The sequence below is a fragment of the Diorhabda carinulata genome, chromosome 12, assembly GCF_026250575.1.
Source record: "Diorhabda carinulata isolate Delta chromosome 12, icDioCari1.1, whole genome shotgun sequence".
Taxonomy (NCBI): Eukaryota; Metazoa; Arthropoda; class Insecta; order Coleoptera; family Chrysomelidae; genus Diorhabda; species Diorhabda carinulata.
This window is the reverse complement of record NC_079471.1, coordinates 10,236,471-10,256,153: the sequence shown is the minus strand read 5'-3', so window position 1 is coordinate 10,256,153 and position 19,683 is coordinate 10,236,471. Positions and strand designations below refer to the sequence as shown.

The 19,683-nt window shown below is 31.7% G+C and overlaps 2 protein-coding genes across 4 annotated transcripts in view; both read right to left on the bottom strand.

Annotated features, from left to right (window-relative positions):
- The window catches only part of LOC130900184 (uncharacterized), a 77,564-nt gene extending 69,814 nt beyond the window's left edge, over positions 1–7,750 (bottom strand). The window contains exon 1 of the mRNA XM_057810631.1: positions 7,285–7,750. The gene's annotated coding sequence lies outside the window, so the exon portion shown is untranslated. The remainder of the gene's footprint in view (positions 1–7,284) is intronic.
- LOC130900180 (uncharacterized) overlaps positions 1–19,683 on the bottom strand; it is a 265,111-nt gene that overhangs the window by 157,076 nt on the left and 88,352 nt on the right. The window lies entirely within an intron of this gene.

Here is a 19,683-nt window from a genome sequence, read left to right as displayed (position 1 = left end):
AGAAATATTGTATTGTAGTATTAATATTGTTTGGTATGTGGGGATAGAATGTGAAATCAAAGAGAAGTGTGTACTTATTTCATGACCTCTATCGCATAATAATTTACGTTATGAATATTTTCAATGTAAATAATAAATTCGTTCATTTATTCAGGATGTTTGTAAAGAACACAGACATTCATTTACCTTTGGAGCTGATATTTCACTATACATACGTTGAAATGCAGCTTGAAAAAAAATTTCAATAAATAATAGCTTTGCAAATGCGAGAGGCACGAAAAAGGAGTCTCCTTGGTTGTGATGCATATTTTACAGGTTTTACATGTTATATGCAGTTTTGCATATGTTTAGCAAATAGCATATTGTGCATAATTGAACAAATTTTGAAGGAGGTAGAGCTTTGGCATGAGTTTTAAGACAAAACAATTTTATAAATCTCCTATTCTGAAACAATTACTTTTATTGCAGTTCTTAAGAAACTAATCTTAAAGTAGGTATTCAAACGATTCAAAGACTGATGTATAGGTATTATCAGTTATGAAATTCGAAAAAGCCCTTAAACCTGCATAGAGTGTAGACCAATTTGTGTCGGTATTTATTTATTTTGTGGTGTCGAAGAGATAACTTCTATGTATGGATGTATGGATTAATCCATACATAGAAATAATTATGGATACGGTAAAAGTCTAATATTTTGTGTGCGTTTTACTATATACTAAGTATAATGTTTATATATTTAATACAAAGGTTGGTGTGAAATCGGTCGATTATCTTATTTTTTTGAGGATTACAAAACCAAATAGAAAAAATGTTATTTTTCTGCAACATATATAATGAAAATACAGAGAAATATATAGGGTGTTTCAGTATTGATTCCTTTTCTATCTCGAGAAATAACAGATATCGATAGATAGGCTTAACCAAATTTGAAAATCTTTCACACAACTTTATACATATACATAAAGCGCCTTGCTCGCGCTTTAGAGTGAGTGAACAGATTAGGAAATATTTTTCTCTTGTAAATAATTTCACACATGGAAAAAATCTCCTTCAAAGGACCTATAAGGGTTCAGATCCTTAAAAAAAATTACCTTCCACCCCAACCTATCATTACAAGATGAGACACTTGATTGGAAGCCGATTATTTATTACGAGAATTTTTGCCAACTAAGAGATCAAATTTCTCAATTGTCTGATGAATTTTCCCAATCTCTTACTGATATTAAGCAATTATTCGAAAACACAAAAATGAAACAACAACTTTCGTTAATAAGAACTAACTAGAAACTTTCTAGAACATTAACACAAATAGAGGAATTTGATTTGTCATGAACTCGAAGTGTAAAACTAATAAAACAATCTAAAGAAGATTTTCAGAATATCACAGGAAAAACGGCAAATATAATTTTCTAAAATTCAAAAATGTGATGGAAAGAAATTGTTGATTTAAATTTCTTAGCCAAGTGGCTAATAGTTTAAACGTTTAGAGGATGAATTTACTGAACGCATTGATTTGGATACTGCAATAATCAGCTATTATGAAAATGCCCCGTTACATCAGTTGGATGTGTGGAAAAAAGTTTTTCCACTGATACAATTTTAACTATTTGCTTCGTGTAATAAATGCATAATTAGGTTTAGTTTAGTACCTATGTAAAAAAAAGTCAGTTTATTTTAAAGTAAATCAATAAATTGATTTTCAAGCATTTTTTGAATATGTTCCACATTTTTGTGTATATTTTGACTAAATGATTTGCATATACACGCACATTTTTAGGATTTTCCATTTGTATATTTGGATTTCCTTAGTGATAAGAAATAAAAAAGGTTTATTAGCATTTTTTCATATTTCGCTATATTTCTACGATAAAATGAGAATAAAAACATTAAGTAACAATAATAACCATGTTAAATATAACATATATTTTATTTTGTAAATAATTTGATTTCTTAAATAATAAAAACCTTCATCAGTTTTGGAGGTAAAGTGAAAACGAAAAAGTTTAATAATCTGTATTTACTGAGAACCTCAAATTATGAGATATGTTATAATTGTAGTATTGTCGATTGTATGAATGTAAAATTTTCGATTAGGAAAATTTTTCGAAGAATTGTATTAATTACAAAATTTTATGTCCCACGTGGATGTCAATATATATGGGAGTTAAGGGACAACCAGACAAAACGGGTTATACGGGCTTATATAATAATGTATAATATTATTTGCCGTTTGATTCAAAGTGAGCGCAAAAATATTTTGTGCAATTCTATTATTACCCACAAAAGCGTTACAGATTTAGCTATCTTAATTTGTAACTGCTGAAATAAAATGGGACATCTCGATAAAAAAATTGTTAACCTATAAATTTACTTTATGGGCAAAATGAGGTTAGGTAAATCGGTGCACCATGTTATGTTATTAAAGGTACCCCATTTACCTTTCCACAGTTTATTTATTTTGTATGAACATTTGTTTTATTTTCAGAAAGCAAAAATCCAGTTTTTAGTTTTCAATACGAAAAGGAGTTGTAAAATATCTGAAGGAAATGGAGGAAGGATTATTTGGTCTAAAGATTAAGGAAAATAGGCAACTTGCCTTTCAACTAGCTAATTTAAATGGGTTTCAACGATCCCTGAACGAAGTGGCTGGAGGAGGATGAGCAAGGAATTTTCAACTAGAAAAACAGGGATTTGGCCATAAAAAACTCGAGGCAACATCAGCTACACGTGATATAGGATTTAACAATGTGGCTGTAACAGAATTCTTCAATTTGTTAAACTCAAATCAATCAGATGATAGGGATGGAACCATTACTAAATTTTTTTTCCTGCCACTGGTGCATATGTGCTTTCTATGTTAATATTTCCAGGAAAGCGAAAACAACATGCTAATTTATATGATGGTATGATTCCAGGTGGAATCGTTGAATTAAGTGATAATGAGTGGATGTGATGTGATGAAATACACTAGAGATTAAGGTTTTATACTATACATGCTTACAAGCACTGGATGAATCGTTCATGAAGTATATATTAGTAAGATTGGGTTAGGGAATGGCTTCGAAAAAACCGTATCCGTGAGGTAATAATTCAGCAAATTACTTCTTTATTCAGTGATGCTTATTTAAACGCATAATACTATAATACTAACTGCCATAAATAGGATTTAAAACCTGGGATTTGGCCTGTGAATATTGACGTTGCTCCCGAATCGGATTACTTGCTTTTAGTTACTAATGATGTATAAATACTTATATAACTCTTGAAGACGAAACCTGAACATCAACAAGAAAACATGCACATTGTAACAGACGCCAGAGGAACTTTTAAATAACAACAGGCCGAATACCCCACAACCTGGAATGTCCAAAGAGAGTTTTGATTTTACAAGCCTGAAAACTGCGAGATTAATTGGAAAAAAATTAGTACCGAAAGAGAAGACTTCTTTGAACGCAAAAAGCTAAATTTGATTCGAAAAGCAATGTGTTATAGATGCTGAGTATCTGTACAGTGCAGATTTGTATTCAAGTTTAATGAAGGTACGGATCTATCGTTCCAGATGTCAAAAATTCATATGCAGTCATTGAAGGCGAGGACGATGAAGCAGTACTCATTTGTGAGATCTGGCAGTAATTCTTTTCCCCGTAACTACACCACCCCACTGATCACTTTATAAGTGTTTTTTTTTTGTAAGCATAATTAGTATATAGTAACTACAGTTATGAAACCTTGATTTTATATTCCATACTGTAAATCCTTAAATTTTTATAGGTCATTTTAAAACTTAGACCATTTTGTACAGTTGTCCCTTATTATTCAATGTATATTATTATCGAATTCTATTTAATAAAGCAAGAAGTATATGAAATGAACAAAATATATTTCAAGAAACATCAAAATAATGATTGAAATGAAAATAAAACATTTTGAAATATTGAAAAATTGTTAGGATTAGAACAATAATTTTAAGGAATTTGCCTTCATGTGTGATCCATGATTATTTCTTAAAGGAAAAAACAAACTATTGAAGTGTTTAAGGCATTTAAGGATCAGCAAAAATTATTTGGATATTTACGTAACAGAAATGTCGATGCATCTACAGTATTTCTCATTAAAGAATTGTTGTTCTGTCGAATATGTAGTAGATACAGTGCGTGTATGAAGTGTATTTCTGCCCTACTTTGAGCGATCAGATTTAATTTAAAATTTGTACACTTGTTGAATACTGAGGACAATATAATAAATCGATGAAAATTTCTGAATTTCTCGTTAAGCTTCACAATTTCTTTTTATATCCTTTTCTCGAGAGTGGAAAAGATAGAACTAGTGAGTCAACTACGTAAACGCGCAGTCCCAGATTTACAAAATCGACATGAAACTATCAAAACATTTGTACATATTAAAGATGGGTTTGAAATAGCAATAAAATCAAAAAAATAAAATACAGTTTAAAAATACTTAGAATAAACAGGCTTTTAGAATTAGTTAAACTAAAAATAGAAAGATGAATTATAGTTAAAAATAAAAACAAAACGACAGCAATAATGAAAATAATTATTGGCATGATGATGAAATTACTGATGAGACAATTAGTGTCACTGTTATAAAAGCGTAGGTTGTGTTCTATGACATTTTCAAACTAACTAGGATTTTCACAATGAAACTAGTAAAATATTATAACGAGTGACATGGGGTTCTAAATTACGATTTCACCTGTTTGCGCGTGTTAGGTAAATGAGAAAATAGAGAATAAAGAAATACTGATTAATTTTCGATAACGGAAAAATAATTCGGACAACCTGGAATGAGAATCTATAAGTTAAGCTATCCTAGAGAGATATACCTCATTTATACATCAGTCACCTAAATAAAAGATCCACTGAGAAACATTAACGTCCATCTTACCATAGAGAACCATTTCTAGCTTATAAAGAAAATGAGGAAATAAAGGAATAACTGAAATAGATGTCCTACTCAATAAATAATTTTCAGTAAACGAAACAGTCTTTTGCACAATCCCCGGACTGGAAAGCAGACTCAGATCTATTAGTTAGAAGATGTCATCAAAGCAGCCCAGCCCATGCCTTTATAATGAATGCATGCATCGAGCGCACGGTGTTTCGAACAGATTATATAGGCGGGTGCATTGAGCGCACATTTGCAGGTATAAAGACGGTATGTTCAATCCCTGTATTTAGCTTGTAACGTTCATTACCGTAAATAAAAAAAGAAAAATTATCTTGATCATCAATGTGATTAAAGTCTCCTAACCTAATCTAACCAAACCAAACACAACTTAACCTAATCTAACCTAACCTATCCTAACCTAACCAAACATAACCCAACCTAACCAAACCTAACCAAACCTAAACGCACCTAACCAAACCTAATCTAACTTAACCTAACCTAACCATTCTTAAATTAAAAAGCTTTTTGTGGGAAATTCAAAATACGCAATTTTTTAACTATTTGAAACCTAACACAAAAAATGCACTCAATCTAAGAAAAAATAATTCTTCTTCTATCAATTTTTGTTTAATATTTTATATAATATTTGCTCATTTTGGAAAATATTAGATGTTGTTGATGGTTTTTCTTTTTGTCTTGATGATAATAATTATTCAAAAGTTCATATGTTTCCCATCTCTAGGACTCACTTCAGCAGATAAAATTTTTCGGATTCGACACAGGTAGTGTGCGCTAGATGAACGAAGTATTAATTTTCTAAATGTGCATGTGCGCTCGATGCACGTGCGCTCCTCGCATCCCATCCTTTATATTATAATAGTGTAATTAATGTTCTCATCAGTAATTTTATTCTTACGCCAAGAATTAGTTTCTACTTCATTGATTATTGGTAAAAGTGTGTTTTTTAATTTTTTTAAAACTAAAATTCATTCATTTTCTCTCCAAAATTGAATGAGATACGTAAAAAAATAAAAATATCTTTTATATTCAAAAATATCTTTTTATAAATCATATCGTATTTAGTATAGTTAAAGAAATATGAGCGTTCAAATTTTTTATTTCCATCAAATTGTAGAAATTGATGTACGAAACTATGCCAATAAACCTTTTATTGTAGCGAATTCAATTTCAACTGAAAAACAATGATACTTTTTCCGACGGTTACATTAAAATATATAGAGGTCGTGAAATAGGGGCACATATACAGGATGTTCACGTCGTTCGGCCACGTAGTGAAAACCGCCATTTTTGCCATATATTATATAAACTATAGTACATCCAATAACGTACTGAAACATGAATGTTTCCGCGACATATTAGACTGTTACCCTCACGGACCGTCCAATCGTTCTACCAATATTATATCGATAATTATGATTTTCTTAGATTATTTGTGAACGATTTCATTGACCCTGAATCATGCTGGAGGGTTTTTGAGAACATAAAAAATACAACTCATGTAAATTTATTTTGTACAAGAGTTGTTGGAAGATGACTACAATAAACATACACAAATTAGTGAGAAAATTATGAAGCGATGTGACGAAAGAAGTGGGATAAGGTTATTTTTTATTTGATTAGTTAACAGGCACAATTATCGTTTCTGGATTCTTAAAACGCAAACCGGATATGTGAAGTTCATATCTAGAATAATCAGAAAATAAATGTATGTATAAATATATCCAACAGTAGAATATTAGGTCCATACTTTGAAATAAAAATTCTTTTCTTGAGATATTTGACAAGACAAAAAATGTTGAGGTCCAACTGTGATGAATTTATTCCGGACTATCAAAGCTAAATTACAATTGATTTGGATCAAATATAATATTTCTTCGTTGAAAAGCATGTCGTCTATAATATAAATTATATTTATACGATATAACATTAGTTGCATAATGTAAGAAAAGAGTACGTCAAATAGTTTAGTTCTTCAAGGATATCAATTCAATATGTAGTAAATGAAATAATAATATAAATAATAGTTAAATACTAAATCAATTATTACATTCAAAGCGTCATCCTTAATACGTAAATGCAATAATTCCTGATAATCAATATATCAAATACCATTCAGTATCGTATATAATAAATTACGAATCAATAATGTGTGACATATTTGACAATATGTTTATATTTATATACTCAGAGAGAATGCGATTAAAATAATTATTATTTATAAATATACGTAAGTTTGAATAAATATCTTTTTTGGTAAATTTTGTTTCACGGTGTACCGTAAAATACATCGAAAAACTATGGGTAACTGAAGGCCAATCAGTATAATTTTACATCATTTATGTATCAAGTAAGTACCTATTTTACAAGATATTGCCATCAAAATTATCAATTTTCACTTAATACATTATGAAAACACGGCACTTTACACAATTCACACTCGAAATTATGCATTAAACATGAAAAGAAACCAATCCGGTTGGCGCGCGATCTATAACTCAACCAATCGAATATATTTAAACACGCGCCTTACCCAACCGCCGGGAGTTCTGAACTACACTTCGCGGCTTTTGTGTAAGTACTAAAAGAAAACCCGTAAGCTTATACTGAGCGTTGAATGAACCCTTTCCTGTTCCCACACAGCATACCTACAACACACGATACTGCCGGTTTTATTAGTGTTTCATTTCTTTTATCTCAAAAATCAAATTAAAGGAACTATCAGTAAAAGTTATTTTTAAAATGCAGCACGTCAAAAATCTTTCTTTGTACATTATTGTTAATAAATTGTTATTGTTAAATTGTTAAAAGTGGGGTCCACTCTATTTTGGTCATAACAAATCGAAACATTAATAATTTCAATATTTTTTTTTTCATTTTGTTTATTTCTTCCGCACATTTTAGATAAAAATGAGACCTAAGTTTGAAAATAGAAATTCAAACTTTTTTTGCATGAAATGAAATGAAAAATTCAAAATCCACACCCCTTTTGTGTGTGAAAACTTTTTTTTTCGGAAAGTACATACAAAATCGAACAATTTAACATCATAATGTGAACAATTTTCACGAATTATTAAATTCTTTTTAGGTTAGGTTAAGATTCACTTTCTTCATGGTTTCTTTGTAACATTTCAAGCATTTGAGTGTACTAAGTTTTCAGGACAGTGGGATTTATAAGTTCCAACTATTTATTTTTCATTCACAAATACAGGGCACTTTTTGATAGAAAAACATGTTCCGTGCTTTTAAAAAAGGTCTTTTATCGGCACTAAAAAATAAGTGAGATAACTTTGAATGGAATATTGTTTTATGTTAACTATATATGGGGAAGATTGGAGATACGATAATAATCGAATTAGAGTACAAAAATTTGTTTTTTGTTGATAACGTAATAATACGATTGATAATATGATTTTTATTTTTCTCTATCAACCAAAAAGTGTTGAAATTTTGGTTTTTAAGCTTAGGTGTCATTCTTACTCTAAATACGCCAAAAAAATTAACACCATGAAAAATTAGTATCAATTTTTCGAATTTTTATGACCAGAAATATGGTGGACCGTACTTCAAAACACCAATTAGATTTCAGTAGTTTATCTTTCAAAATCATATTCGCTCGATAAAGATCGCTAACAAATTATTGTTGTAAATCTAAATTGATGAAAAATCTTGCAATTCCATATATTTGCTCTGTAAGAAAGTTTTGTTTGATCAGACCAGACAATGTATTCGTAGTCTATTGTATTCTGAATCTTAATATCCATCAAGCCTAATGAAATCGGTTGAGTCAATTTCAAGTTTCAATAGTAACCTAATCAATTACAATCACTTTACTAGCGACATTATTTTTAAATTTAATTCTAAACCAGATTACCGCGACGTGTATAGCTATTTTATTGAAGGTTATTTCTCCATGCGTTTCCATCTTGCTCTTAACATTTTATTCTAAAATTTTTATCTGCAATTTTCAATTCTAACGTTCTTTTTGGTATTCCATTTTCGGACAATAGGCATGTTTTCAATCCATATTAGTTGTGCTTCAAATATTTAATATCAAATCAGTTTCATCTTCTGTTTTCATTTACAAGTTCATTTATTCTATTTTTTTGTTATATTTTCGTCACGAATACCATTTCCATGTTATTTATATTTCATTTGATTCAATGTTCATTTTTTTTCCAAAAACTGATTAAACAATTTATCAACTTCTCCTATTTTTTTTATTTCCTGCTTTAGACTGCCATTACTCTCTATCATTGCGCTTAAATATTTACTCATATCATAAAAATAAATATCAAAAACCGGAGTCTTAACGGCTAGACATCATCATAATATATGTTCCTAAAAGAAGTCAGCATTCTATAGATGGCCCTAAAGAGACCCAAAAAGCTCTTGTAAGCCCTGGAATATAATAGGATAGAGGACAAAGTAGATTAATTTAATGTGTCGAAAGTTCTCAATCCTGTAGAAAAGTAGTCGTTTCTATTACGGTTCTAAATTTGGCAAAGATAAATAATTTTTGGTTAACTGTTCAGAATATATAGCATAACCCTTTTAATTATTTTTCAGAGGTTTAAATGCATAAATAAAAATGATTGATGCATACTCATATTCATTTGTGTTATTAATCTTTATATTACATTTTCAATACTATGAACTAGTTATTATAGAAAAATTTGCTACATTCGCTAATTTTTTATTTCCATAAAATGTCACTTGAATCTATCTTCTTAATGCCTCATTTATCCAGTAATAATTATGCAGAACTAAATAAAAATGTGTAATTATGAGAAATGTTGAAAACGTTAGTTTAGGTGCACCTCATAGATAATAACAAAATTAGTCTTATGTGGTAAAAAATCATACAATAAACATGATACATCCTGTGCAAATTATTCAAATGACATTAATTGAACTTAGATGTTCAAATAAGCACACGACTTGTACGCTTTTAGAGTGCAGTGAATTAGCAATAATGATTTAAAGGTTACGTATAGAATTTTTATCATTACTAAACATTCTTATGATTATCTAATAATCATTCAATGATAATATATAGTGTTGAATAAACAATATATAATAATAATATTTTTTGTTCAGACCACCTTAAGTGAATAAAATCGGTAAATTCACAAAGTACTACTCGTCTGATTACTCAAATAACACCCAAGTAGGATTTTAATTGCTGTTGAAGACTATTTGTATACAAAATAAAATAATTCAACTTCAATATTTGTAGTTTAGAAATAAGTACAATTATTATTTTCAAAGAAATATCCGAATGCCTGCGGATCCTATCAAGTGAAGTTTTGACAACTACTTCGTTTGTCCCCCTGTTAATCAGTAATCCCTTGGACTGTGAAGTTCGCTCAGTTACTCGGTTTGATTGTTGAAGTTTATGATAATGGTAATGAATGAAGGAAATGTGCGTAAATTCTGTAGGCGTTTTAATAAGAAAGGACAAATTTTCATAATAAAAAAATGATCTGAATGTCAAGTGTCAAGAAATGAAGATGATGATGAAATTCATCAATTTGTTTAGGAAATTATTAAAACCTCATATCCTTAGATTCGACCTCAATCGACGTCAATAGACATCGGAAGACATCAATCAACATAAAGTGATAATAGACCTCAATCGGCTGCAATCGACCGAACTTAGCTTAAATAAGGACAAAGGGCCAATTCCTTACAGCCCTCTCTTTAGTTTAGTAGTCAAAGAATAAACATGAATATTCCCGCCAAGGAGTTTTTCACGCTGGAATTAATTTTTGCGGGAGGTGGCTTATTGGTGGGAAAATTTTGTATAAAACAGGTAAGTCAAGTTATTAGATTTTTTTACCTTCAGTCTCTGAAGACGATAACTAGGTTATCGAAACGCGCGTCAGACATTGTAATTGTTAGTGTTGGTGTAGTGGTGGTGTAAACAGTATATTCCGTATGAATATAGCCAATGGTTCCAGAAATTCCAATTTAGCTAGACCTCAATAGATCTTTATTGACAAAATCTAACAAAAATAGACGCCAATTCACCTAAATATATAAGAAGAATTTGATTCAAATGATTTTATACGGTATTTAGGATCCTTCTCGGTTCAACATTAAAACAATGGAATTTGTTAAATAAAAATTCCAGACAACTAAATAGTGTATTGTGGGACAAACAAATATCCAAGGAAAACAAACATCGAATATACAATAGCATAATAAAAAGTATAACAACATATAGTAGCGAAATCTGGCCTCTAAAAGAAAAAACAGTCAAAATGCTTGAAGAAACAGAAATGGATTATTGGAGACGCGCGGCAGGAATATCAAGACTGGAAAAAATAAGCAACGACATAATCAGGTAGATCATGAAAGTGCAACATACGATTACGGAAGACATTAGGGTGAATCAGTTAAGATGGTACGGACATGCCCAAAGAATGCCTGAAGACCGCATACCCAAACAAATTTTAAATTGGACACCACAAGGAAGAAGAAAAAGAGGAAGACCAAGATTAAGCTGGAGAGAAGGTATCGAGAAGGATATTCGAGAGAGAAGATTGGAAGAAGATCTTTGGGAAGATCGAGAAAAATGGAAACTGGGAATCGGAAGACGGCGAAGAACGTTTTAACCCGATTAATATAATAATAAAAAAAATTCCAGGATTCCATATTTTCTTAACCGACAAGAAAAATTCACAAAAGAGGAGATTTGGTATTTCTGAACGCTCAAAGAAACGGCGACTTTGTATTTATTCAAACAAAATCAATTAAAAGCTGTGTTACGTCACAATGACAATCAAAATTGTTTCTTTAAAATTCAATGACAAAATATACACGTGCACAATAATAAAAGAGAATATATGATTGAATGTTTCTATATTTTTTTGTTTTACCACCAACTCCTATTAATATAGAATTCAAATTCCCATTTGAAAGAATATTGTGAATGTGTGGCAATACGAAGTAGAATTCACTGATTTTATAATCGCTAATCTTTTCCTTTTGCACATCCATCTTAAAACTATATTCTGAACCTTAAAACTGCTTTTCTTTTCATGCATAAAGTTGGTAAGATTTCCATATTATATCTTCGAGATGTCAATTTGTATCATGATGTTTTTTATGTTTTCTGGTATAACCGTCTGATAGTTGAGCTCAAAATTTTATAGTTTTTGATGGTACTTCGAAGGCAAGAATACAAAATTGCGATCTCAGGTGACCTCTATCGTTCGACCTTCTTCTTCTACTACCTATTCAGTATTCTTGGATGTTTGCGATTACATTTTCGTAGGGTTCTCTGTCTTCCTATATTTCTCAGTGTTGTCCACTTTCTTGTGTTCCTCAACCAAACATTTGCTTTCTCCCGACTCTCCGTTTACCATCTATCCTACCCTTAACTGTGAGAGGCGAAGAAGTAGGTACTTCCAGGCTCTAAGTATGGAACCTAAAGAGGCTGTTCTTTCTATATTCAGGAAAATTTCTATGTCTTTTTCCATTCTTCTTGGGATCTCCTCATTTGTCACTTTGTCTTCCAATTTATTTAACTTAGATTTTTTAAACGTCCATGTTTCTATACCATAAATAATACCCACCATACGTATTCCAATATTAATTGCAGAAGATAGTAATGCATTCAATATTTCATAAATACGCACGGCACTCATACCAAATTAAGAAATGAAAAATAATGTTTACTCCCCGTATCAAATTCGGTAAACATCTAACAAAATGTCAGTCCACGTGGACTCAACATCTCCACTTTATACCAATGAAAACATGGAATCATACACAATTTCTTCGAAATATTCCTGCCAGACAGCTTGCGATAAGCATTGGCGTTCATAAATTTCTTTAAATAAATAGAAATATGGCGTTCTTTAGACCATGGGAGAATGAAGACAATGAAATTGCACAGTGTAGTGAGAATGAAGACAGGTATGAATTTAATAAACAAGATTTAGATTTACAAACACAGCAAGTTCTTTTAAATATATTCGAATGTTTAAAAAAGGAAAAAATTCAGCAATCTGACAAAGTAATCATAATAAGAATTGTTGAATTAACTAGATTTTCCATTTATAGAGTAGTCACGAAAGGGGTTGCTGTGAATCATTCATGTTTTTATATAAGGAGAACAGGTTTACGACATCAGAAGTATTACAGATAGAAAAAGGTAGCAGATTATCCAGAATACAATTATATCAGTTTAGAAACATTGTGTCAAGTTTTGTCAGCATGTGGTTTTAAACACAAAAAAACTGAATAAACGGATGGCAATAACCGAATCGTCAAGGATCGTTCTATGCGTCAGATAAAAGACTACCATAGTTCTATTAGACACATAATTTATCTAGATGAAACATGGTTTGATAGTCACGATGTAGTAAATTTCGGTTGCGTTGACCAGAGTAAAAATTGCTGTTTGAATGTGCCATGTTCTAAAGGGAACCGCATTATAATATTACATTATTAATATCTGTTAAAAAAATTAATAACTGTGAAGCTGATTATCATGAGGATATGACAGCAGATTTATTTGAAATGTGGTTGAATTAACAGCTTTCACCTAACATTCCACCACAGTCAGTAATCGTTATGAACAACGCATCCTACCACTCGTACACTGCTACAACTCCTCCAAAATACCAAATAGTAATAATAGAAAATTTCAGCATTTATGTTTGAAAAAATATTCCTATTCCTGTCAGCGATCGTTAAAAAAGCCCAACAAACAAAGAATTGATTACTGTTTATTAAAGGTCTAAAGTTAGAGAACATTTATTATATTGACAAGCTGTGCAACAACAGGGTCAGAATCTTCTCAGACTACTTCCTTACTATTGCATATTTAACCCTATAGAGTTAATATGGGCAAACGTAACATCAGAATTACGAAAATGTAATCAGTCTCCAGAACTGAGTAAAGAGGTTGAAGAACTCATATAGAAAGTTCTAGCAGCAGACCGCCAAGAGCTTTGGATAAACTGTATTGAACATGTTATCAAAGAAGAAGATGAGTATGTGGTATCACCCTCTTTACAATCCTTCATATTTCTATGGAATGATGACTCTAGTTCAGACGATTCTGACTACCATTATTATTTATAAAGATACTTTGGAATTGAAATGTTTTTTTTTTCTTTTGTTTTATTTGCAAAGAATTTATTTTTCTTTATGGTTTTTACTTTGAAATTTCTTTTTCCAGAAAAAAACGAATGAAGTACAAAAAGGGCTCTGTTCACGTACGGTACCCTGTTTATACCAAATTCCCTGAAATTTTCCTCGTCTATTTACGTTTTTTAATTATTCAGTTGTAGCAAGTTAATGAGTTTCAAGTAATTAAGTGCATCTGTCTAAATAACGGCGTATAATGCCGTCCAATTTATAATGATTCGATTTCCTTTGAACGAATACTTTCTCGTATAAGATATACATATTTTTAAAAGTATTCATAAAAATAATGAATTTATAAAATGAGGTACCTACGGCTATGGTAGATCAAACAAAATTGTCGGCAAGGATTTTTATCTAAGTTTTTATAGTCTGCAATTGATATTGGAAAAACTATAACATCTTGTGTATCACATTCTCAGTATCAAGCTAATATCTTTGTTGGTTCGGATATTCTTGACTTTAAAAAAATTATTTGCGGGCCAATTCAATTCTCACTCTTCTACCAAGAATTGTGCATTGTGTATACGGCACTTTACATCTGCTGATTATCATAAAGTTTGTCTTGTTGCTGTTTATATTCAAGCCGTAATTTTTACCAACACAGTTTAGTTGGTCGATCATATTCTGTAAATCCTGAATAGATTCTGCGATTAGAACTGAGTCGTCTACGTTAAAGATGGCCTCAGAGTAGAGTTTAAATAAAAGTGGAGATAAGATGAATCCTTGTCCGAATCCTCTGCTAATTGCTTTATTATCTGTTGTTAATTTATGTGTTACCACGTGAGCAGTTTGGTGCGAGAACAAGTTTTCAATATATCTTATATCCTCTTCATCTACATCCGTTGTTCTCTATACTTTGATCAATATGTGATGTTGAATCTTGTCAAAGACCTTTTCGTAATCGACAAAACAAAAGAAGACATCCCTCTGTACGTCTCGGCAGATTTGGACCTTCACATGGATACCGAATAGAGATTCTCTTGACCCGTTTCAAATTCTAAACCCGAATTGAAAATTTTATTTGGTTAGGTAAGATTTTTAATGAGTCACTCATTAGACTAATTGCATTTCTTTGCATTTTTTTCTTGGGTAGTGGAATGGAAGTGGATTTTAATCAGCCTAAGGAAAATTTGCCCTCGCTTTAGATTTATTGTTGAATATATTTCTTAGCAAAGAAAGATTATCGTCATTAATTGTTATTCGTTAGATGGCGCATTTATTATTAGATGATTGTATTATCTATGTTGCGTATTATCTAACTCACCAAGATAATCTATTTAACAAGACTATTGTTTATCAAATGTTTCATGAGCTATCGTTGGAAAATATATGAAGAATAAGGTTCAATGACCATATTTACGATTTATTCGGTTTCAACAAAAAACTGGTTTCTACTGCAGACTGGAATGAATATCATTATCAGTTAAGTCTTCTTTAAATGGTATTAAATAAATCAAATTTAATTCTTCAATCCAATTTTCCATGTCAGTTTGAAAAAGTATTATATATTAATCCATTGGTTAGTTATATTATAAAGGTGTTTTTTCATTTATAGTCCAACCGATCGACTAAAGCTCAAAGATAATACAACAATGAAACCTCAAACAAAAAAGATTTTATCATAAAAGTAATGTCTTCTCAGTTTTGTCACGTATTTCTGATTTGCAAGATAGAAACGATTCTAGTAAGACAAGATTTCTTTTCATGATAATACTTCACTTTTAAATAGTCATTTCTGGCATTGTCAAGTTACGAACTTGTACAATAAAATAAATAGAAAAGAGTCAACAAGAGATAACGTGTATTTTCTCTTATAGTCCATTCCACTAGATGTCGAAGCAAATTACCTGAATAAAATCATTAAAAACAAGGCGCCACAAGGGTGACTTTGTCTGAACCGAATGTATTCTCTGATATATCGTAACTTTTTGGGTACTCCAATAATACACTCATAAAAAGCTTAAATTATGGAATATACAAAGTGTTCCAAAATTATCATATCATTCATAACTTCGAACATAAACAAGATTTTTATATTCTGTTTTTTGCATGTATTACTGCAACTAATAAAGTTTTTTTCAATAGGTTGAACAGTTGTAAGTGAATATGTGGACACCACAACAGAAAGCTCATGTGTCATGTTTCATAGAGACGAAATGAGATACACAGGTTCAACGGAACTTCAAGACAAAATTCCAAAGAGACTCACCATCCAGACGCTCCATCCGTGCATGGCACACAAGCTTCATGAGCATCGGATCAGTATTGCATAAAAGTGGAGTCGGACGACTCAGCACAAGTCCAGAAAATGTGGACATAAACAGTTGTTGCCTATAAGGTACAGTTGCTGCAGGCACTGCTACCAACAGATCGACCAAAACGTGTGGAATTTGCCGTAGACATGTTACAACGTATTGAGCATGATGAAGATTTCTTGAAAAAGATGTATTTCAGTGATGAGGCCACGATCCATATGTCTGGTATAATAAACCGCCACAACGTACGAATTTGGGGTTCTGAAACCCCACATGCAGTAGTCGAGCTTCAACGAGACAGCCCGAAGGTTGATGTACAGTGTGGGCTTATGCACAACAAAATCATTGTTCCTTTCTTCTTCATAGGAACCACAGTTACTGGCTGTGTGTACCTGGATATGCTTAAAAACTTCCTCTTCCTCGGTTCGAAGAATTACAGTCGATTGTTTACTTCCAACAGGGATGATGCACCACCACACTGGTTGACAGCAGTTCGGGAACACCTCAATGAAACTTTTCCTAACCGATGGATTGGACGGGATGACCCAATTCCAAGGCCACCAAGGTTGGGTGTTGAAGTGTACTAAAAAAACTTTATTAGTTGCAGTAATACATGCAAAAGACAGAATATAAATATTTCGTTTATTTTAGAAGTTATGAATTTTTGAAGTTGTAATGATAATTTTCGAGAACGCTGTATATTCAGATGTGGATAAATAAACGTATTAAAGATAAACCTAACCAATCGATATTATTAATTAGTAAGTGGAAGTAATTTTCCCTTGATTCTACATTGGTTTATTATGAAATGTTCTTTTTTTTTTCGAAGTTGGCGGCGCTGGTTTTCATGTCAAAATTATTAACTAAGACGATTCCGTTATTGTGTGTGCCATTTTGTTATTTTGGTCTGACAACTCATACAGATTAGAAAAGTGCGGAAGCAACTTTTTCAAATTATTTATTACCAAATTGGTTAGTTCCATTGATATAATAGGGAAATCGTTGATTGCGTAATGTATACAATAAGCGATTGCTGTTGTTCAGCCAAATGTTAAATATGATCCAAATGTGTCGACTCGTTATTGTTAACTTGTGTCCATCAAATTTATTTTGTGCAACGATCCGGATTTGCGTTAATACAACATTCAACTTTTCCAGATATAGATCATCGTTCACAACGAATAGAGAAAGGAAAATATTTCCACAATTTTAAAATTTGAGGATGAAATTGAATTTTGGTTAAACACAGAATTGCCGGATCGTTTGGTTTTATTTTATGGACCGATGGCGATATTAACCCTAACGTTTTCAGAAATTCTGATGGTCAAAACGTTAAAATGATTGTGAGCGATACAGAGACTTGATTACTATCTCTTTGTGCTTTAGTTAGAAGGCTATAATATAATAGAGATATGGTTGCAGCAGATTGGCGTCACATGTCATACGGCACGAGGAATTATTAACTTATTTCTGTCGATAAATGGTCTGAATTGTTGGTATATCAAAAAAAATATTTCACCAACGATTAATTCCACCAAATGGACTTAACAACATTTTTTACACGCCACTAAATACTAATAGATTACTCTGTGTGGATTTGTGTAGTCAAATGTCTAGTCGGATGCACAAATACACTGTACTGAACACACTGTTTACACTACCACTAAACCAACACTTACAATTACAATGTCTGATGCTCGTTTCGATAACCCAGTTATCGTCTTCAAAGAATGAAAGGTAAATTGTCAGTTTAGAAACGCGCATCAGACAGTGTTATTGTGAGTGTAGTGGTAAATAGTATGTGCAGTTTGAATATCACCAACGTTTCAAGAAATTCCAACTTGCACCTTGCAGTACTTCAAAGATTGTGTAAAAATTGAACCTCCAAATTAATTCATCTACGTGGGAGCCAAAAGCTCGAAATTATCATCAAGGGTTGATAATAAATCATTTTGAATCTAATTGCATCATTTACGTGGGGAGCCAAATCAAAACTTCCACAAAATTTGATACAATTGATAATGAATACCTAATCTTTGATAAAATTTCATTATGCCTCTGTATATGTAACCAATAAGCAAAATCTCATGTGGCTATATTATTAGTTGATACTAATAACTCATATTCCATGCGATTAAAAAATGTTTTTGGTGGTTTCAAGTTCATTTATCTTCAAACTACTTACTTATTGCTTACTCCTGTTTCCAAATTTTATCACCCCAAAAAGTAAACAGGGAAAACAATATACATAATGTATTTTTTTGGTTAAAACCACAAATTTGATCATTTTTAGCATAAATAGTAAATTTACGGTACTTATTCGTTATACCACCACCACGGAAATTGCGAAGTATGAATAATAAAAGTGTCTGGATGGGGTGGAAGACCATTTTACATAAAAAAATGGCGGAAACAGTAAAAAAAAATTATTTTTTTGGAAATTTTTTTCGAAAATTTTTTTTTTCAAAATTTTGTAATATTGTACTAGGCGGCATTAGTCGGAAATTTTCGCGTGGGACTGTATTGTGTTCATTTACTGTTTGATAATAATTGTTATTGTTATTTGTTGATTGAATTTCGGTTTTGTTTCACAATTTGGATTTCGAATTATTCTAGAGTTGCTGTTAGTTTCTAACAAAGACATGTCCGTTTTAAACATTTTCGGTGTGTTAGAACGTGTAGGAGATAAAGAAGGTGAAGTAAAATTCTTATATATGCCTGGTCGCAAGAGTATTCTTCGTGGAAATTTTTAGAACGAGAGCTGGCTATGAGTAGTGAGGCTATTAGCGATTGGAGGAATTATTTAAGGGAAGTTTGTGCGAACTCATTGCTTCGAAATAAAAGAAGGATCGGGAGACCCGGCCCGGCATGACTATGGAGATTGACGAGTCGTGCTTCTCGAAAAGAAAGTACAATCGCAGTAGGATGTACTCTCATCAGTGGGTTTTTGAAGGAATATGCCGTGAAGATGGTGACTGTACGCGGTCCCGGACAGAACAGAAGTTATTAGTGAAAGTATTGAGAGAGGTACAACGATAAAATCTGATAAATGCACGGCGTATGGCGCGAATCCTACACTGTCAGGCATGAATTTCGAGCACTGCGAAAATTTTGTTGATCTCGAAACCAGAGCTCACACACAGTTGGACGGAACAAATCTAGGGGGGGATTCTAGTAATTCAAACCCTAAATCACGAGTTTTTTGCATGGCAGCATGAGATTTGTGTGCAAGGGCGTTGTCCTGCAAAAACAAAACACCTTTGGATAGCTTTCTGTGTCTTTTATCATCAATTTTTTCCCGTAGAGTGGTCAGTAATGTCGAATAGTAATCTCCAGT